The following is a 22,786-nucleotide window of genomic DNA, read 5'->3' on the forward strand; positions in this document are numbered from 1 at the left end:
CACTGAGACAGAGAGCAACTTCTGCCTGAGCTTTCACTGCAGCACTGAGACAGAGAGCAGCTTCTGTCTGAGCTTTTACTGCAGCACTGAGACAGAGAGCAGCTTCTGTCTGAGCTTTCACTGCAGCACTGAGACAGAGAGCAGCTTCTGTCTGGGCTTTCACTGCAGCACTGAGACAGAGAGCAGCTTCTGTCTGAGCTTTCACTGCAGCACTGAGACAGAGAGCAGCTTCTGTCTGAGCTTTCACTGCAGCACTGAGACAGAGAGCAGCTTCTGTCTGAGCTTTCACTGCAGCATTGAGACAGAGAGCAGCTTCTGTCTGAGCTTTCACTGCAGCACTGAGACAGAGAGCAGCTTCTGTCTGAGCTTTCACTGCAGCACTGAGACAGAGAGCAGCTTCTGTCTGAGCTTTCACTGCAGCATTGAGACAGAGAGCAGCTTCTCTCTGAGCTTTCACTGCAGCACTGAGACAGAGAGCAGCTTCTGTCTGAGCTTTCACTGCAGCACTGAGACAGAGAGCAGCTTCTGTCTGAGCTTTCACTGCAGCACCGAGACAGAGAGCAGCTTCTGTCTGAGCTTTCACTGCAGCACTGAGACAGAGAGCAGCTTCTGTCTGAGATTTCACTGCAGCACTGAGACAGAGAGCAGCTTCTGCCTGAGCTTTCACTGCAGCATTGAGACAGAGAGCAGCTTATGTCTGAGCTTTCACTGCAGCACTGAGACAGAGAGCAGCTTCCCTCTGAGCTTTCACTGCAGCACTGAGACAGAGAGCAGCTTCTGTCTGAGCTTTCACTGCAGCACTGAGACAGAGAGCAGCTTCTGTCTGAGCTTTCACTGCAGCATTGAGACAGAGAGCAGCTTCTGTCTGAGCTTTCACTGCAGCACTGAGACAGAGAGCAGCTTCTGTCTGAGCTATCACTGCAGCACTGAGACAGAGAGCAGCTTCTGTCTGAGCTTTCACTGCAGCACTTAGTCAGAGAGCAGCTTCTGTCTGAGCTTTCACTGCAGCACTGAGACAGAGAGCAGCTTCTGTCTGAGCTTTCACTGCAGCTCTGAGACAGAGAGCATCTTCTGTCTGAGATTTCACTGCAGCACTGAGACAGAGAGCAGCTTCCGTCTGAGCTTTCACTGCAGCATTGAGACAGAGAGCAGCTTCTGTCTGAGCTTTCACTGCAGCACTGAGACAGAGAGCAGCTTCTGTCTGAGCTTTCACTGCAGCACTGAGACAGAGAGCAGCTTCTGTCTGAGCTTTCACTGCTGCACTGAGACAGAGAGCAGCTTCTGTCTGAGCTTTCACTGCAGCATTGAGACAGAGAGCCGCTTCTGTCTGAGCTTTCACTGCAGCACTGAGAGAGGGAGCAGCTTCTGTCTGAGCTTTCACTGCAGCATTGAGACAGAGAGCCGCTTCTGTCTGAGCTTTCACTGCAGCACTGAGACAGAGAGCAGCTTCTGTCTGAGCTTTCACTGCAGCACTGAGACAGAGAGCAGCTTCTGTCTGAGCTTTCACTGCAGCACTGAGACAGAGAGCAGCTTCTGTCTGATCTTTCACTGCAGCACTGAGACAGAGAGCAGCTTCTGTCTGAGCTTTCACTGCAGCACTGAGACAGAGAGCAGATTCTGTCTGAGCGTTCACTGCAGCACTGAGACAGAGAGCCGCTTCTGTCTGAGCTTTCACTGCAGCACTGAGAGAGGGAGCAGCTTCTGTCTGAGCTTTCACTGCAGCACTGAGACAGAGAGCAGCTTCTGTCTGAGCTTTCACTGCAGCATTGAGACAGAGAGCCGCTTCTGTCTGAGCTTTCACTGCAGCACCGAGACAGAGAGCAGCTTCTGTCTGAGCTTTCACTGCAGCACTGAGAGAGTGAGAAGCTTCTGTCTGAGATTTCACTGCAGCACTGAGAGAGGGAGCAGCTTCTGTCTGAGCTTTCACTGCAGCATTGAGACAGAGAGCCGCTTCTGTCTGAGCTTTCACTGCAGCACTGAGACAGAGAGCAGCTTCTGTCTGAGCTTTCACTGCAGCATTGAGACAGAGAGCAGCTTCTGTCTGAGCTTTCACTGCAGCATTGAGACAGAGAGCAGCTTCTGTCTGAGCTTTCACTGCAGCACTGAGACAGAGAGCAGCTTCTGTCTGAGCTTTCACTGCAGCATTGAGACAGGGAGCAGCTTCTGTCTGAGCTTTCACTGCAGCATTGAGACAGAGAGCAGCTTCTGTCTGAGCTTTCACTGCAGCACTGAGACAGAGAGCAGCTTCTGCCTGAGCTTTCACTGAAGCACTGAGACAGAGAGCAGCTTCTGTCTGAGCTTTCACTGCAGCATTGAGACAGAGAGCAGCTTCTGTCTGAGCTTTCACTGCAGCACTGAGACAGAGAGCAGCTTCTGTCTGAGCTTTCACTGCAGCACTGAGACAGAGAGCAGCTTCTGTCTGAGCTTTCACTGCAGCATTGAGACAGAGAGCCGCTTCTGTCTGAGCTTTCACTGCAGCACTGAGAGAGTGAGAAGCTTCTGTCTGAGATTTCACTGCAGCACTGAGAGAGGGAGCAGCTTCTGTCTGAGCTTTCACTGCAGCATTGAGACAGAGAGCCGCTTCTGTCTGAGCTTTCACTGCAGCACTGAGACTGAGAGCAGCTTCTGTCTGAGCTTTCACTGCAGCATTGAGACAGAGAGCCGCTTCTGTCTGAGCTTTCACTGCAGTACTGAGAGAGGGAGAAGCTTCTGTCTGAGATTTCACTGCAGCACTGAGACAGAGAGCAGCTTCTGTCTGAGCTTTCACTGCTGCACTGAGACAGAGAGCAGCTTCTGTCTGAGCTTTCACTGCAGCACTGAGACAGAGAGCAGCTTCTGTCTGAGCTTTCACTGCAGCACTGAGACAGAGAGCAGCTTCTGTCTGAGCTTTCACTGCAGCATTGAGACAGAGAGCAGCTTCTGTCTGAGCTTTCACTGCAGCACTGAGACAGAGAGCAGCTTCTGTCTGAGCTTTCACTGCAGCATTGAGACAGGGAGCAGCTTCTGTCTGAGCTTTCACTGCAGCATTGAGACAGAGAGCAGCTTCTGTCAGCTTTCACTGCAGCACTGAGACAGAGACCAGCTTCTGTCTGAGATTTCACTGCAGCACTGAGACAGAGAGCAGCTTCTGTCTGAGCTTTCACTGCAGCACTGAGACAGAGAGCAGCTTCTGTCTGAGCTTTCACTGCAGCACTGAGACAGAGAGCAGCTTCTGTCTGAGCTTTCACTGCAGCACTGAGACAGAGAGCAGCTTCTGTCTGAGCTTTCACTGCTGCACTGAGACAGAGAGCAGCTTCTGTCTGAGCTTGCACTGCAGCACTGAGACAGAGAGCAGCTTCTGTCTGAGCTTTCACTGCAGCACTGAGACGCAGAGCAGCTTCTGTCTGAGCTTTCACTGCAGCACTGAGACACAGAGCAGCTTCTGTCTGAGCTTTCACTGCAGCATTGAGACAGAGAGCAGCTTCTGTCTGAGCTTTCACTGCAGCACTGAGACAGAGAGCAGCTTCTGTCTGAGCTTTCACTGCTGCACTGAGACAGAGAGCAGCTTCTGTCTGAGCTTTCACTGCAGCACTGAGACACAGAGCAGCTTCTGTCTGAGCTTTCACTGCAGCATTGAGACAGAGAGCAGCTTCTGTCTGAGCTTTCACTGCAGCACTGAGTCAGAGAGCAGCTTCTGTCTGTGTTTTCATGCTGCCCCGTTGGTCACAAGCACAGTGGTTTCGATACTGCGACCTGGTTACGTGATCGCTGATTTTCCTCTGCACCGTGACCGCATTAATTCACCAACTTCAACATCTGCAATCGTTCATGTGGGAAAGCTTTGTGCTGTTTATGTGTGTGTGATATGACGGGATGGGGATCAGGAAGGGGTGGGTATCGAATTGGTCATGGAAAGATGCAATAGTCAAACACTGAGGATAATGCCATTCACTTGCAAAACGATATCCATGGGGCAGCAGATTGGACAGGGAAGAGGCAGCTGGAAAATAAAACAGAGAGATGTGAGGTGATGGATTTTCACAAAAGTTACAGGGAGAGAGTGTACGGAAATAATGTCTCAATTATGAAGAGTGCCCACAATGTCTGGACCTGCACATGGATAGCATATGTAGATAGCCGTAAACACCGAGATAGGAATTCTAATATCAGATGTGCTCTTACCCTTCCCAAAAATGGCAGTTCATCCAAATCCATGAACATTTTTACAGGCAGTATACGTCTATGTGCACTCTAAGCACAGCTCCCTGAAGGACGACGGAAAGGCTGTCAGCAACAGGCTCACACCAGGTGGAACAGTAGCGAAATTCACTGCAGATCCCTTTGAATTGTTCGGCTAAACAGGTGTGTGGATATCGTTTTGCTGAAGGCGACATTCATAGAAATAAGGCACCACGCAGGAAAACAAATTTTCAAATGACATCACCAGAAACCAGGCACGCCCGCTCGTGTGATTATAAACGCAACATAACTCCGTGAGTAGATAGAGAGCAGATCTACACCAGCACTCTGACCGTAACTCTGACAGACCCCAGCGAAGATGCAGAAAGCGCTGTTCTTGGTGCTTGTACTTCTAGTGCTGACTCAGCACAATCCTACTGGAGCGAAAGCAAGCAAGAAAGGAAGTAAGAATCTGTAAATTTCGCCAATACAAAAGCAGCTGGAGTTCATACAGCTTAATTTTAAATCGATTGCATTTTCTTGAAGTGTAATGGTTTGATTGGTTAAGAGATTGTGAGATTCGAAAACAAACTGAAGAATTCACTCCAAGCTATCTCCTTCAGTAATTCTCTGGTGGTTTCCTCACTGAGTGCTTCGTGAGGCTTGTTGGTGTTGGGATCTGATCCACACAGGCCAATATTGAAAACAGAAATTACTGGGCGGGGTGACGTTGCTGAATCTCAATGGGACCATTGATCTGGATAGAAAACCCTAAAATTGTCCTCATTGCCTTATTCACACTTGCTGCTCCCGATCACTGACATCTGATACAGATTGTGAAGTGTGGACTGTGTGTGAGGATAGGGTCAGGGTCTCCTTCAGGCCCTTTCTCCCCACACTAATTGTCTAGCCTCAGATGTAGAAATGGGGAATTAGAAGCGAGGCTGAAGTTTTCTATTGCAAAAGTCCCCAGACAGGTGGGACCTTTTCATTATGAGATGTGGAATAGTTACTGAACGCGCAATCCCGAGAAACGGGTTTCCAATTCTTCCACGGCAGGCGATGGAATTTGAATCTTATCAGCATCATGAAATCATTGTCGCTGCTTTTAAAACCCATCTGGTTGAGTCATCTCCTGGGCCGCACTGGCCTACCCGTGACTCCAGACCAACTTGAATGGTCTGGCAAGGCCCTCAGCAACTAAGTGCAGGGGATGGGAAACAAATGCTGGTCGTGCCAACAATGCCCATATCACACGGAAGAATAAAGCAAAAAGAAAAATATCAATGGGTAGAGCGATGAAAATAGATTGAACCAGATGCATTCAGCTGGATTAACACTGCCCCTTTCATAATGATGTGGGGGTGAGAAGGTGGATTAAATAAATATGACAAGGGGTGAAATGATTCATTGTCAATAACTGGGGCCAGTCTTTGTCCAAATTGGGAGTTGATGAATGTTTGTGGGTTGAGGTCACAGCCCAGTGCACGGAGCTGAGCACTGCGGGAATGCTGCACTGTTGTGGTTGGTGTCCCAGTCCAGTACATGGAGCTGAGCACTGCGGGAATGCTGCACTGTTGTGGTTGGTGTCCCAGTCCAGTACACGGAGCTGAGCACTGCGGGAATGCTGCACTGTTGTGGTTGGTGTCCCAGTCCAGTACACGGAGCTGAGCACTGCGGGAATGCTGCACTGTTGTGGTTGATGTCCCAGTCCAGTACATGGAGCTGAGCACTGCGGGAATGCTCCACTGTTGTGGTTGGTGTCCCAGTCCAGTACATGGAGCTGAGCACTGCGGGAATGCTGCACTGTTGTGGTTGGTGTCCCAGTCCAGTACATGGAGCTGAGCACTGCGGGAATGCTCCACTGTTGTGGTTGGTGTCCCAGTCCAGTGCATGGAGCTGAGCACTGCGGGAGTGCGGCACTGTTGTGGTTGGTGTCCCAGTCCAGTGCATGGAACTGAGCACTGCGGGAGTGCGGCACAGTTGTGGTTGGTGTCCCAGTCCAGTGCACGGAGCAGAGCACTGCGGGAGTGCGGCACAGTTGTGGTTGGTGTCCCAGTCCAGTGCATGGAGCTGAGCACTGCGGGAGTGCGGCACAGTTGTGGTTGGTGTCCCAGTCCAGTGCATGGAGCTGAGCACTGCGGGAATGCTGCACTGTTGTGGTTGGTGTCCCAGTCCAGTGCATGGAGCTGAGCACTGCGGGAATGCGGCACTGTTGTGGTTTGATGTCCCGCACCAGTGCATGGAGCTGAGCACTGCGGGAGTGCGGCACTGTTGTGGTTTGATGTCCCAGTCCAGTACATGGAGCTGAGCACTACGGGAATGCTGCACTGTTGTGGTTGGTGTCCCAGTCCAGTACATGGAGCTGAGCACTGCGGGAATGCTGCACTGTTGTGGTTGGTGTCCCAGTCCAGTGCATGGAGCTGAGCACTGCGGGAATGCTGCACTGTTGTGGTTTGATGTCCCGCACTAGTGCATGGAGCTGAGCACTGCGGGAATGCTGCACTGTTGTGGTTGGTGTCCCAGTCCAGTGCATGGAGCTGAGCACTGCGGGAATGCTGCACTGTTGTGGTTGGTGTCCCAGTCCAGTACATGGAGCTGAGCACTGCGGGAATGCTGCACTGTTGTGGTTTGATGTCCCGCACTAGTGCATGGAGCTGAGCACTGCGGGAATGCTGCACTGTTGTGGTTGGTGTCCCAGTCCAGTGCACGGAGCTGAGCACTGCGGGAATGCTCCACTGTTGTGGTTGGTGTCCCAGTCCAGTGCATGGAGCTGAGCACTGCGGGAATGCTGCACTGTTGTGGTTTGATGTCCCGCACTAGTGCATGGAGCTGAGCACTGCGGGAATGCTGCACTGTTGTGGTTGGTGTCCCAGTCCAGTGCATGGAGCTGAGCACTGCGGGAATGCTCCACTGTTGTGGTTGGTGTCACAGCCCAGTGCACGGAGCTGAGCACTGCGGGAATGCTGCACTGTTGTGGTTGGTGTCCCAGTCCAGTACATGGAGCTGAGCACTGCGGGAATGCTGCACTGTTGTGGTTGGTGTCCCAGTCCAGTACATGGAGCTGAGCACTGCGGGAGTGCGGCACTGTTGTGGTTGGTGTCCCAGTCCAGTACATGGAGCTGAGCACTGCGGGAATGCTGCACTGTTGTGGTTGGTGTCCCAGTCCAGTACATGGAGCTGAGCACTGCGGGAATGCTGCACTGTTGTGGTTTGATGTCCCGCACCAGTACATGGAGCTCAGCATTGCGCAAGTGCTGCATTGTTGTGGGTTGAGATCACACACCAGCGCACGGAGCTCAGCACTGCGGGAATTCTGCACTGTTGTATATTGATGTTCCACTCCAGGATATGGAGCTCAGCACTGCGGGAGTGCGGCACTGTTGTGTATTCATGTTTCACTCAAGTACTTAGAGTTCAGCACTGCTGGAGTGCTGCACTGTTGGGGGTTGATGTTTCACTACTGTACATGGAGCTCAGCACTGCGAGAACGCTGCACTGTTGTGGATTGATGTTCCACTCCAGTACATGGAGCTCAGCACTGCGAGAACGCTGCACTGTTGTGGATTGATGTCCCACACCAGTACATGGAGCTCAGCACTGCGGGAGTGCGGCACTGTTGTGTCTTGATGTTTCACTCAAATACTTGGAGCTCAGCATCGCGCGAACGCTGCACTGTTGTGGGTTAATGTCCACTCCAGTACATGAAGCTCAGCACTGCGCGAGTGCTGCACTGATGTGTGTTAATGCTCCACTTCAGTACATGACGTTCAGCACTTCCAGAGTGCAGCACTGTTTAAGCAGATGCCCCCTCCAGAACTCGGAGCTCAGCACTGCGAGAGCGTTGCATTATTGTGGGTTGATGCGCCAGTCTAAAACACGGAGCTCAGCACTGCGAGAGCGCTGCACTGTTGTTGATTGATGTCGCAGTCGAAAACACGGAGCTCAGCATTTTGGGAGCGCTGCATTGCTGTTGATTGGTATCCCTGCCTAATACATGGAGCTCAGCATTGTGGGAGTGCTGCATTGTTGTGGATTGATGTCCCTGCCTAATACATGGAGCTCAGCATTGTGGGAACGCTGCATTGTTGTGGATTGATGTCCCAGTCTAATACATGGAGCCCAGCGCTGCGGGAGCGTTGCATTGTTGTGGATTGATGTCCCTGCCTAATAGAGGGAGTTCAGCACTGCGTGAGCGCTGCATTGTTGTGGATTGATGTTCCAGTCTAATACATGTAGCTCAGCACTTCCAGAGCGCTGCATTGTTGTGGGTAGATTTCCCACTCTCGTACAAGGAGCTCAGTCCTGGGGGAGCGCTGCATTGTTGTGGATTGATGTCCCAGTCTAATTCATGGAGCTCAGCACTGCGAGAGCGCGGCATTGTTGTGGTTTGATGTCCCAGTCTAATGCATGGAGCTCAGCACTGCGGGAGCTCTGCATTGTTGTGGATTGATGTCCCACTCCAGTACATGGAGCTCAACACTGCGAGAGCGCGGCATTGTTGTGGTTTGATGTCCCAGTCTAATGCATGGAGCTCAGCACTGCGGGAGCGCTGCATTGTTGTGGATTGATGTTCCAGTCTAATGCATGGAGCTCAGCACTGTGTTACTGCTGCATTGTTGTGGATTGATGTCTCACTGCGGGAGCGCTGCATTGTTTTGAATTGATGTCCCACTCCAGTACATGGAGCTCAGCACTGCGGGAGCGCTGCATTGTTTTTTATTGATGTCCCACTCCAGTACATGGGGCTCAGCACTGCGGGAGCGCTGCATTGTTTTTTATTGATGTCCCACTCCAGTACATGGGGCTCAGCACTGCGGGAGCGCTGCATTATTTTGTATTGATGTCTCACTCCAGCACATGGGGCTCAGCACTGTGTGACTGCTGCATTGTTGTGGGCTGATTTTCCACTGCAAAGATGGGGCTCAGCACTGCGGAAGTGTGGTGTTCTGGAGGAAGCAGCAAATGGTTACCCTGTCGACCTCTTCCTCGGAGAGGGAATATGGGTGTTATGCTGTCGTTATTCTGTGTGGAGCTGGGGTTCTCGCATTGTCCTGCACCAACATCACTCTCTGCGCGAACGTGAACAGAAACTCTACATCCTTCACATCTAATTTTCTATTTTGTGAGATAGTCTGTGAAATGATTGACCGCACTGTTTTCGGAGTAAACATTGTTGGTCCTTGAGTAAACGTCCCCTGTCACTGAAACTGTTTTGATTCTTTGGGTGCTGCGAACAGTTCTCTAAATATAAGTTTTATTCTCTGTGTTCCTGAATAGTGGGGGTGGTGTTCTCCATCCTGAGGCAACGCACAGAGATGCTCTGCAGTTCAGAGAGAAAACCAACAGACCGGAGAGGGGGAGTGAGGGAGTAGGATTGAACACAGCAGGAAGTGGGACAGAGGGAGTGAGTGTATCTGCGCAGACTAGCGGGTGGGAGGGAGTCTGTGTAGGACAGGAAGTGGAATGGAGGGACCGGTTGCATATTGGCCAGGGAGTGTGAGAGAGGGAGTAATTCTGCAGACATCAGAGAGTTAGAAAGACAAAATCTGTCTAGGGAAGAAAGTGGGAGGTCAATATTGAGCGAGGATCACTTTAAATCATAGAGAGGGAGGGAAATTATTCTGTGCAGTTCAGTGAGTCGGAGGGAGGGGCGGAGTCTGTAGAAGACGGTGTGTGGGAGACAGGGCGGGTGTGAGTCTGTACAGGAAAAGGAGAGGGTGGGAGGGAAGGAATTCGTTTGTACACAACTAAGAGGTGGAGGGATGGAGTCAGTTTGTATAGGCCAGGAGGTGGACGGAGGGAGTGTGTTTGTACAGACCAGGATGTGGAGGGAGGGAGTGAGTTTGTACAGACCAGAACGTGGAGAGAGGGAGTGCGTTTGTACAGACCAGAAGGTGGAGAGAGGGAGTGCGTTTCTACAGACCAGGAGGTGGAGAGAGGGATTGACTTAGTACAGACCAGGTGGTGGACGGAGGGAATGAGTCTGTACAGGCCAGAAGGTAGAGAGAGGGAGTATTTGTACAGACCAGGAGGTGGAGGGCGTGAGTTTGTACAGACCACTAGGTGGAGGGAGGGGGAGTTTGTACAGACGAGAAGGTGGAGGGAGTGAGTTTGTACAGACCAGTAGGTGGAGGGAGGGAGATTGTATCAGACCAGGAGGTGGAGGGAGTGAGTTTGTACAGACCAATAGGTGGATAGAGGGAGTTTGTACAGACCAGGAGGTGGAGGGAGGGAGGTTGTACGGACCAGGAGGTGGTGTGAGTGAGTTTTTACAGACCAGGACGTGGAGGGAGGGAGTTTGTATAAGACCAGGAGGTGGAGGGAGTGAGTTTGTGCAGACCAGGGGGTGGAGGCAGTGAGTTTGTACAGACCAGTAGGTGGAGGGAGGGAGATTGTATCAGACCAGGAGGTGGAGGGAGAGAGTTTGTAGAGACCAATAGGTGGATAGAGGGAGTTTGTACAGACCAGGAGGTGGAGGGAGGGAGGTTGTACGGACCAGGAGGTAGTGTGAGTGAGTTTTTACAGACCAGGACGTGGAGGGAGGGAGTTTGTATAAGACCAGGAGGTGGAGGGAGTGAGTTTGTGCAGACCAGGGGGTGGAGGGAGTGAGTTTGTGCAGACCAGGATGTGGAGGGAGTGACTTTGTGCAGACCAGGAGGTGGAGGAATGGAGTTTGTACAGAACAGGAGGTGGAGGGGACGGAGTTTGTACAGAACAGGAGGTGGAGGGAGTGACTTTGTACACACCAAAAGGTGGAGGGAGTGAGTTTGTGCAGACCAGGAGGTGGAGGGAGTGAGTTTGTGCACACCAGGGGGTGGAGGGAGGGGGAGTTTGTACAGACCAGAAGGTGGAGAGAGGGAGTGACTTTGTACAGACCAGGTGTTGGAGGGAGGGAGGGAGTTTGTACCGACCACGAGGTGCAGGGGCGGGGGGGGGGAGTTTTTACAGACCACGAGGTGGAGAGAGTGAGTTTGTACAGACCAGTAGGTGGAGGGAGGGAGTATGTATCAGACCGCGAGATGGAGGGAGTGAGCTTGTGCAGACCAGGAGCTGGAGGGAGTGAGTTTGTGCAGACCATGACGTGGAGGGAGGGAGTTTGTGCAGACTAGGAGGTGGAGTGAGTGAGTATCTACAGACCAGGACCTGGAGGGAGGGACTTTGTATTCTGATACAAACTCCATGAGGTGGAGGGAGTGAGTTTGTACAGACCAGGAGGTGGTGTTTTTGAGTTTGTACAGGCCAGGACGTGGAGGGAGGGAGATTGTGCAGACCAGGAGGTGGAGGGAGGGGGTTTGTGCAGACCTGGAGGTGGAGGGAGGGAGTTTGTACAGACCAGGATGTGGTGTGAGTGAGTTTGTGCAGACCAGGAGGTGGAGGGAGGGAGTTTGTGCAGACCAGCAGGTGGAGGGAGGGGGGTTTGTACAGACCAGGAGGTGGAGTGAGTGAGTTTGTACAGACCAGGACGTGGAGGGAGGGAGTTTGTATCAGACCAGGAGGTGGAGGGAGGGAGATTGTGCAGACCAGGAGGTGGAGGGAGGGAGTTTGTATCAGACCAGAAGGTGGAGAGAGGGAGTGCGTTTGTACAGACCAGAAGGTGGAGAGAGGGAGTGACTTTGTACAGAACAGGTGGTGGACGGAAGAATGAGTCTGTACAGACCAGAAGGTAGAGAGATGGAGTGTTTATACAGACCAGGAGGTGGAGGGAGGGAGTTTGTACAGACCAGTAGGTGGAGGGAGGGAGTTTGTACCGACCAGGAGGTGGAGGGAGAGAATTTGTACTGACCAGGAGGTGGAGGGAGAGAGTTTGTACAGAGCAGGAGGTGGAGGGAGTAAGTTTGTGCAGACCAGGGGTGGAGGGAGGGAGTTTTTATCAGACCAGGAGGTGGAGGGAGTGAGTTTGTGCAGACAAGGAGGTGGAGGGAGGGGGAGTTTGTACAGACCAGAAGGTGGAGGGAGTGAATTTGTACAGACCAGAAGGTGGAGAGAGGGAGTGACTTTGTTCAGACCAGGTGGTGGAGGGAGGGAGTGAGTTTGTACAGACCACGAGGTGCAGGGGGGGGGGGGGGGGAGTTTGTACAGACCACGAGGTGGAGAGAGTGAGTTTGTACAGACCAGTAGGTGGAGGGAGGGAGTATGTATCAGACCACGAGGTGGAGGGAGTGAGCTTGTGCAGACCAGGAGCTGGAGGGAGTGAGTTTGTGCAGACCATGACGTGGAGGGAGGGAGTTTGTGCAGACTAGGAGGTGGAGTGAGTGAGTTTCTACAGACCAGGACCTGGAGGGAGGGACTTTGTATTCTGATACAAACTCCATGAGGTGGAGGGAGTGAGTTTGTACAGACCAGGAGGTGGTGTGATTGAGTTTGTACAGACCCGGACGTGGAGGGAGGGAGATTGTGCAGGCCAGGAGGTGGAGGGAGGGAGTTTGTGCAGACCAGGAGGTGGAGGGAGGGAGTTTGTACAGACCAGGATGTGGTGTGAGTGAGTTTGTGCAGACCAGGAGGTGGAGGGAGGGAGTTTGTGCAGACCAGGAAGTGGAGGGAGGGGGCGATTGTACAGACCAGGAGGTGGAGTGAGTGAGTTTGTACGGACCAGGACGTGGAGGGAGGGAGTTTGTATCAGACCAGGAGGTGGAGGGAGGGAGATTGTGCAGACCAGGAGGTTGAGGGAGGGAGTTTGTATCAGACAGAAGGTGGAGAGAGGGAGTGCGTTTGTACAGACCAGAAGGTGGAGAGAGGGAGTGACTTTGTACAGAACAGGTGGTGGACGGAAGAATGCGTCTGTACAGACCAGAAGGTAGAGAGAGGGAGTTTTTGTACAGACCAGGAGGTGGAGGGAGGGAGTTTGTACAGACCAGTAGGTGGAGGGAGGGAGTTTGTACCGACCAGGAGGTGGAGGGAGAGAATTTGTTCTGACCAGGAGGTGGAGGGAGTGAGTTTGTACAGAGCAGGAGGTGGAGGGAGTAAGTTTGTACAGACCAGGGGGTGGAGGGAGGGAGTTTGTATCAGACCAGGAGGTGGAGGGAGTGAGTTTGTGCAGACAAGGAGGTGGAGGGAGGGATTTTTAGCAGACCAGGAGGTGGAGGGAGTGAGTTTGTACAGACCAGGAGGTGGAGGGAGTAAGTTTGTACAGACCAGGAGGTGGAGGGAGTGAGTTTGTACAGACCAGGAGGTGGAGGGAGGGAATTTTGACAGACCTGGAGGTGGAGCGAGTGAGTTTGTACAGACCAGGAGGTGGAGGGAGTAAGTTTGTACAGACCAGGAGGTGGAGTGAGTGAGTTTGTATCAGACCATGAGGTGGAGGGAGTGAGTTTGTGCAGACCAGGAGGTGGAGGGAGGGAGAGTTTGTACCGACCAGGAGGTGAATGAGTCAGTTTGTACAGACCAGGAGGTGGAGGGAGTGAGTGAGTTTGTGCAGAACAGGAGGTGGAGAGACGGAGTGAGTTTAATCAAGTCTTGGGGTGTGAGGCTGTAATCTGTGGAATATTATTATATTCAACAAACGTAATGTTGCTGCTTTGTGCCGAGTGTGTCCCTGTCAGGCTGACAGATTCTGCTTTCTGTTTTCTCATTGTTCTCCATCAGGCTGAATAACCCGTAATTACTTCCTTCATCATGTTTTCTTTTACTTTTAGTTTGTTATATTCGAAAACATTGGCTGAAAGCCGTGGCCAGATACAGTGATGTGCCAATCACTGAGAAGATGGCACGTGACAATCGTATCCGTTATCGAGTGATCACCACATCCAATATAGATGCTTAAATGGAATTAATGTATTTATTCCAAAGCAAAGTTTAAAGAAAATAATGATTCATCTTCTGTGACTTCGATATATACAGACTCACAAACACATATATATATATATATATTCCTTACATTAAGTATGCATTTAAAAAATATAAAAATGCTAAGCACCATCAATGTAAAACATTAACGAACCCTATAATTGTCTGCCGATGTCTCCTGCCTCTGCTAGACTGACGAAGTTCCATGCTAATAAAAAGGTGTAAGAACTCACCCGAGTGCCAGGTTAGTGGACCAAGTTATCGCTGTGGCGGCATTTTGCATTCAAAAAGAATAAAGAACAAGACAGCACAGGAACAGGCCCTTCGGCATACATAGATATGTAGGTACATAGAAGATAGGAGCAGAAGGAGGACTTATGGTCGTTCGCGCCTACTCTGCCATTCATCACAATCATGGCTGATCATCCAACTCAACAGCCTAATCCTGCTTTCTCCCCATAGCCTTTGATCTCAATCTTCCCAAGTGTTATATTCAGCCGCCTCTTGAATATATTCAACGTTTTAGCATCAACAACTTCCTGTGGCAATTAATTCCACAGGCTCACCCCTCTCTGTGTGAAGAAATGTCCCCTTATCTCTGCCCGAAATGGTTTACCCTGTATCCTCAGACTGTGACCCGTGGTTCTGTACACGCCCATCATTGGTAACATCTTCCCTGCATCTTTCGGGTCCAGTCCTGTTAGAATTTTATAAGTTTCTATAAGATTCCCCCCTCATTCTTCTGAACTCCAGCGAAAACAATCCCAACCTAATCAATCTCTCCTCATATGACAGTCCCGCCATCCTTGGAATCAATCTGGTAAACCTTCTCTGCGCTGCCTCAAGAGCAAGAACATCCCTCCTCAGAGAAGGAGACAAAAACTGCACACAATACTCCAAGTGTGGCCTCACCAAGGCCCTGTACAATTGCAGCAACACATCCCTTCTTCTATATTGGAAACATCTCGCAATGAAGGTCAACATACCATGAGCCTGCTTTACCGCCTGCTGCACCTGCATCCTTACCTTCAGCGAATGTTGCACACGGACACCCAGGTCCCGCTGGATACTTCCCTCTCCCAATTTACAACCATTCAGGTAATAATCAGGTCTCCTGTTTTTGCTTCCAAAATGAACAGCCTCACATTTATCCAAATTATACTGCATCTGCCATTGATTTGCCCACTCGCCCAACCTGTCGAGATCACGCTGCAGGATACCTGCATCCTCGTCAGAGTTCACTCTCCCAAATAATTTTGTATCATCTGCAAACTTTGAGATGTTGCATTTTGTTGCCTCATCCAAATCATTAATATACATTGTGAATAGCTGGGGTCCCAGCACAGATGCCTGTGGTATCCCACTTGTTACTGCCTGCTAATTTGAAAAGGACCCATTAATCGCTACTCCTTGTTTCCTCTCTGCCAACCAGTTTTCTATCCACCTCAATACGTTTCCCCCAATCCCATGCGCTTTAGTTTTGCAAAACATTATCTTATGACTTTTGAAAATACAAATATACCACATCGGCTGGCTCCACCTTGTCAACTGTACTGGTTACATCTTAAATGAATTCCAACAAATTTGTCAAGCATGATGTTCCCTTCATAAATCCAATAGACCAATAGAACATTTCAGCGTGGTACAGGCCCTCCTGCCCTCGATGTTGCACCGACCTGTGAAACCAATCTAAAGCCCATCTACACTATTCCATTATCATCCATATGTTTATCCAATGACCATTTAAATGCCCTTAATGTTGGTGAGTCCACTACAGTTTCAGGCAGGGCATTCCACGCCCTTACTAATCTCTGAGTAAAGAACCTACCTCCTATACCCATCTTCCCTCAATTTAAAGCTATGTCCCCTCGTGCTAGCCATCACCATCCGAGGAAAAAGGCTCTCACTGTCCACCCTATCTAATCCTCTGATCATCTCTTATGCCTCTCTTAAGTCTTCGCTTAATCTCTTCTCTCTAACGAAAACAGCCTCAAGTCCCTCAGCCTTCCCTCATAAGATCTTCCCTCCAGGCAACATCCTGGTAAATCTCCTCTGCACCCTTTCCAATGTTTCCACATCCTTCCTATAATGCGGTGACCAAAACTTCAGGTAATACTCCAAATGCGGTCGCACCAGAGTTTTGTACAGCTGCAACATGACCTCATGGCTCCGACACTCAATTCCTCGACCAAAAAAAGCTAAAACACCGTACGCCTTCTTAACAACCCGATCAACTTAGGTGGCAACTTTCAGGGATCTATGTACATGGACACCGAGATCTCTCTGCTCATCCACACTGCCAAGAATCTTACCATTAGCCCAGTACTCTTTATTCCGTTACTCCTTCCAAAATGAATCAGCTAACACTTTTATGCATTAAACTCCATTTGCCACCTCTCAGCACAGCGCTGCAGATTTCCTATGCCCCTCTGTAACCTGCAACATCCTTCCGCACTATACACAACTCCACCGACTTTCGTGTCATCCGTAAATTTACTCACACATCCATCTACCTCCTCCTCCAGGTCAATTATAAAAATGACAAACAGCAGTGGCCCGAATGCAGATCCTTGTGGTACACCACTAGTAACTGAACTGTAGGCTGAACATTTCCCATCAACCACCACAGCTAACCAATTTCTAACCAAACCGTTACATCACCCTCAATCCCATGTCTCCGTATTTTCTGCAATAGCCTAACGTAGGGAACGTTATAAAACGCTTTACTGAAATCCATACACACCACATCAACTGCTTTACCCTCGCCCATCTGTTTGGTCACCTTCTCAAAGAACTCAATAATGCTTGTGAGGCACGACCTACCCTTCACAAAACCGTGTTGACTATCCCTAATCAAATTATTCCTTTCTAGATGATTGTCAATACTATCTCTTGTAATCCTTTCCAAGACTTTGCCTAAAACAGGAGTAAGGCTCACTGGTCTATAGTTACCGGGGTTGTCTCTAATCCCCTTCTTGAACAAGGGGGCAACATTTGCTATCCTCCAGTCTTATGGGTCTATTCCTCTAGACAATGATGACATAAAGATCAAAGCCAAAGGCTCAGCAATCGCCTTCCGAGCTTGCCAGAGAATCCTAGGATAAATCCCATCCGGTCCAGGGACTTATCTATATTCACACTTTCCAGAATTGCTAACAACTCCTCCTTATGAAACTGAATCCCGTCTAGTCTCGTCGCCTGTATTTCAGTCATCTCGTTGACAACATTGTCTTTTTCCTGTATGACTATCGACGAAAAATATTTATTTAGCGCCTCTCCTGTCTCCTCGGACTCCACGCGCAACTTCCCACTACTGTCCTTGACTGGACCTACTCTTACCCTAGTCGTTCTTTTTTCCTGACATAAATATAGATACATTTGGGGTTTTCCTTGATCCTACCTGCCAAAGACTTCTCATGTCCCCTCCTGGCTCTTCTTAGCTCTCTCTTTAGGTCCACTCTGGCTAAATTGTAACTCTCACGCGCCCTAACAGAACCTTCGCGACTCGTCTTTACATAAGCCTCTTCCTCTTAATAAGTGATGCAATTACATTAGTAAACCTCGGTTCCCTCGCTCGACCACTTCCTCCCTGCCTGACAGGTACATACTTATCAAGGACACGCATTAGCTGTTCCTTGAACAAGCTCCACATTTCAATTGTGCTCATCCCCTGCAGATTCCTTCCCCATCCTATGCATCCTAAGTCTTGCCTAATCGCATCACAATTGCCTTTCCTCTAGCTATAACTCTTGCCCTGCGGTATGTACCTAACCCTTTCCATCGCTGAAGTAAGTGTAACCGAATTGAGGTCACTATTACAAAAGTGCTCACCAACCTCCAAATGTAACACCTGGCCTGGTTCTTTACCCAGTACCAAATCCATTGCGGCCTTGCGTCTTGTTGGCCTATCTACATACTGTGTTAGGAATCAGTAGTGGGAAAGTGTGCATGGAGTCTGAAGATATAGGAGAGGCCCTACATGAATACTTTACTTCAGAGTTCACAAAGGAGAGGGGGATATGCGATACACGCTGGTAGGCTGGAGGAGATAGATAATCGGTAGGAAGATGTGTTAGAAATTTTGAGAAGCCTGCGGATAGATATGTCCCTTCGGCCTGATGGGATAAATCCCAGGATTCTTTGGGTGGCGAGGGATGAGATATCAGAGCCTTTGGCTTTGATCTTTATGTCTTCATTGTCCACAGGAATAGTGCCAGAAACTGTAGAGAGGCGAATGTTGTCCCCTTGTTAAAGAAAGTGAATAGGTATAACCCTGGGAATTATAGGCCGGTTAATCTCACTTCAGTCATCGGTACGTTATTGGAAAGGGTCCTGAGGGATATGATTGATGATCATTTGGAAAGATATAGCTTAATCCAGGATAGTCAGCACGGATTTGTGAGGGGGAAGTCTTGCCTCACAAGTTTGATTGTATTCTTTGAGGATGTAACTAAGTACAGAGATTAAAGTAGAGCAGTTGATGTGGTATACATGGATTTTAGTAAGGAGCTTGATAAGGTGCCCCATGGTCGGCTCATGCAGAATGTAAGGATGCATGGTTTAGAGGGCAATTTGTTCTCACATTCACAGCCATTGTTGTAACATGCCAGGCTGTGAATGTCAGATTTCAATCTCTCCGCTCATACCCTATGGAGCCGCTTAACTCTCAGATGCCGAAGTGATGCTGCCATAGAGATTATGGGAGAACACCTTGCAAGGAGTCTCGTTTTGAAGAAAGTGGAATCTCTCAAAGGAAACAAATTGGGTCCACGGAGCCTGATCCGATTACCATTACCTAAAACAGCAGGTAGTAGTAATTCAGGGTCCCAAGGAAATGTTCTGGGGCCCTGGGTTTGAATTCAACCAGGGCATTAGGAGGGATTGAATCCAATAAATATCTACAATAAAAAGCCGAACGATGACCATAATAACATTTTCGATTGTGGTTAAACCCCAGCTGGTTCACTAATGTCCATCAGGGAACAATAACAACCTGAGCAGCGAGAAAGCAGGTGCAGTGAACTATTTTCAATGAGAAAGGATTTGCATCCAACATTGACTAAAATCTAACAATCAGCCATGAATATCACAGTGACGCCGAGAAATTGAGTTTTATACATTGAACGAGATGAACAAGAAAGGAGAGGCTGATAATCATTGTAGCAATCTCTGTAAGAAAAACTGGTGAGTTTCTAGAGATCACAACTCGGGACAAAATTATTCGTTATGACAAGACATGCGCACGACAAATCATACCAGATTGACGAATGCTTTCGTCTCACATGCAGCCCAAGGTGGCCAGAAAGCTTGGGAATCTGTTGACCCTCCTGACTCAACACACACTGTGACCTGGATCCTTCACCATTTAACCCGAGCACGGCAAAGAGAAACTCAGGCCACCGGGATCGCCCCCAAAATGGCAAAATGTTGCTCTCCAATTCAGGGACATAGGGCAATCTGGAGAATGACGGAGAACACAGAGAGATAATAATAAAGCTACATTTCTCTCCCTATCTCGAGAACCCCGGTCCAAATAAAATCATGGTGGACGCACAAGCAGGACACATCCCGCGCCACCGAACAGACCAGGACTAGCGTCAACCGGCCGGAGTTATAATTGTGACCTCCTCCGGCACTTCTTTCCGAGGAAGTCACAAAACTAAACGTTATTCACAAGGAGCTGAGAAAAGTCTCCAGAACTCGGACGGGCGTGAAGGAGATCGAAGTAATCAGCATGCATGAAAGAAGAATCTTCGTCGTTTTGAGTAGCGCTCGCCGCTGACTCAATCTACCCACGCCCCGCTTTGTAATCGATAACGGTGTCAGGACATTGTACAGAGAGCGAGGGACAAACAGAGAGCGAGGGGCACAGAGAGCGAGGGACACACAAAGCGAGTGGCACACAGAGAGCGAGGGGCACACAGAGAGCGAGGGGCACACAGAGAGCAAGGGACACACAGAGAGCGAGGGACACACAGAGAGCGGGGGGCATACAGAGAGCGAGGGACACACAGAGAGCGAGGGACACACAGGGAGCGAGGGACACACAGAGAGCGAGGGGCACACAGAGAGCAAGGGACACACAGAGAGCGAGGGACACACAGAGAGCGAGGGGCATACAGAGAGCGAGGGACACACAGAGAGCGAGGAACACACAGGGAGCGAGGGACACACAGAGAGCGAGGATCACACAGAGAGCGAGGGACACACAGAGAGCGGGCGACACACAGAGAGCGGGGGACGCACGGAGAGCGAGGGACACACAGAGAGCGAGGGACACACTGAGAGCGAGTGACACACAGAGAGCGAGGGACACAGAGAGCGAGGGACGCGCAGAGTGAGGGACACACAGCGAGGGACACACAGAGAGCGAGGGACACACAGAGAGCGAGGGACACACAGAGAGCGAGGGAGACACAGAGAGCGAGGGACACAGAGAGCGAGGGGTGCACAGAGAGCTAGGGACACACAGAGATCGAGGGACACACAGAGAGCGAGGGACACACAGAGCGAGGGACACACAGAGAACGAGGGACACACAGAGAGCGAGGTGCGGACAGAGAGCGAGGGACACACAGAGAGCGAGGGAAACACAGTGAGCGAGGGATACACAGAGCGAGGGACACACAGAGAGAGCGAGGGATACACAGAGAGCGAGGGACACACAGAGAGCGAGGGACACACAGAGAGCGAGGGACACACAGAGTGCGAGGGACACACAGAGCGAGGGGTGCACAAAAAGTGAGGGACACACAAAGAGAGCGAGGGACGCGCAGACAGCGAGGAGCGCACAGAGACCGAGGGACACACAGAGACCGAGGATCACACAGAGACCGAGGGACACACAGAGAGGGGGAACACACAGAGAGCGAGGGACGCACAGAGAGAGAGTCACACTGAGAGCGGGGGACACACAGAGAGCGGGGGACACACACAGAGCGAGGGACACACAGAGCGAGGGACACACAGAGAGCGAGGGACACGCAGAGAGCGAGGGACGCGCAGAGAGCGAGGGTCGCACAGAGAGCGAGGGTCGCACAGAGAGCGAGGGACACACTGAGAGCGAGGGGCACACAAAGAGCGAGGGACACACTGAGAGCGAGGGACACACAGAGAGCGAGGGACGCACAGAGAGCGGGGGACACAAAGAGAGCGAGTGACACACAGAGAGAGTGGGGCGCACAGATAGCGAGGGACGCACAGAGCGAGGGACACACAGAGAGCGAGTGACACACAGAGAGCAGGGGACACACAGAGAGCGGGGGACACACAGAGAGCGGGGGACGCAGAGAGAGCGAGGGACGCACAGAGAGCGAGTGACACACAGAGAGCTTGGGACACACAGAGAGCGAGGGACACACAGAGAGCGGGCGACACACAGAGGGCGGGGGACACACAGAGAGCGAGGGACACACAGAGAAGAGCGAGGGACACACTGAGAGCGAGGGACACACAGAGAGCGAGGGACGCACAGAGAGCGGGGAGACACACAGAGAGCGAGTGACACACAGAGAGAGTGGTGCGCACAGATAGCGAGGGACGCACAGGGCGAGGGACACACAGAGAGCGGGGGACACACACAGAGCAGGGGACACAGAGAGAGCGGGGGACACACATGGAGCGAGGGACGCACAGAGAGCGAGGGACGCACAGAGAGCGAGTGACACTCAGAGAGCTTGGGACACACAGAGAGCGAGGGACACACAGAGAGCAAGGGACACACAGGGAGCGAGGGACACACATAGACTGAGTGACACACAGAGAGCGAGGGACACACAGAGCGAGGGACACACAGAGAGGAACACACAGAGGAGGAATGCACAGAGAGCGAGGGACGCACAGAGAGCGAGGGACGCACAGAGAGCGAGGGACACACAGAGCGAGGGACACAAAGAGCGAGGGACACACAGAGAGAGGGACGCACAGAGAGCGAGGGACACACAGAGAGCGAGTGACACACGGAGAGCGAGGGACACACAGAGAGCAGGGGGCACACAGAGAGCGAGAGACGCACAGAGAGCGAGGAATGCACAGAGAGCGAGGGACGCACAGAGAGCGAGGGATACACATAGCGTGAGCGAGGGACACAAAGAAAGCGAGGGACACAGAGAGCGAGGGACACACAGAGAGCGATGGGCACCTAGAGAGCGAGGAAGACACAGAGAGCGAGGGACACAGAGAGCGAGGGGAGCACAGAGAGCGAGGGACACACAGAGAGCGAGGAACACACAGAGACTGAGGGACACACAGAGAACGAGGGGCGCACAGAGAGCGAGTGACACACAGAGGGCTTGGGACACACAGAGAGCAAGGGACACACTGAGAGCGAGGGACACACAGAGAGCAAGGGACGCACAGAGAGCGGGAGACACACAGAGAGCGAGTGACACACAGAGAGAGTGGGGCGCACAGTTAGCGAGGGACACACAGAGAGCGAGGGACACACAGAGAGCGAGGGACACACTGAGAGCGAGTGACACACAGAGAGCGAGGGACACAGAGAGAGCGAGGGACACACAGAGAGCGAGGGAAACACAGTGAGCGAGGGATACACAGAGCGAGGGACACACAGAGAGAGCGAGGGATACACAGAGAGCGAGGGACACACAGAGAGCGAGGGACACACAGAGAGCGAGGGACACACAGAGTGCGAGGGACACACAGAGCGAGGGGTGCACAAAAAGTGAGGGACACACAAAGAGAGCGAGGGACGCGCAGACAGCGAGGAGCGCACAGAGACCGAGGGACACACAGAGACCGAGGATCACACAGAGACCGAGGGACACACAGAGAGGGGGAACACACAGAGAGCGAGGGACGCACAGAGAGAGAGTCACACTGA

The 22,786-nt window shown here is 51.3% G+C and overlaps 1 long non-coding RNA gene across 1 annotated transcript; it reads left to right on the plus strand.

Annotated features, from left to right (window-relative positions):
* Positions 1 to 4,490: 4,490 nt before the first annotated feature.
* LOC140399745 (uncharacterized) lies at positions 4,491 to 13,971 on the plus strand. The gene is made up of 2 exons (XR_011937840.1): positions 4,491 to 4,622; positions 13,794 to 13,971. It is a non-coding gene; the product is annotated as an uncharacterized lncRNA (long non-coding RNA).
* Positions 13,972 to 22,786: the final 8,815 nt, after the last annotated feature.

Source organism: Scyliorhinus torazame, chromosome 23 (assembly GCF_047496885.1).
Source record: "Scyliorhinus torazame isolate Kashiwa2021f chromosome 23, sScyTor2.1, whole genome shotgun sequence".
Classification (NCBI taxonomy): Eukaryota; Metazoa; Chordata; class Chondrichthyes; order Carcharhiniformes; family Scyliorhinidae; genus Scyliorhinus; species Scyliorhinus torazame.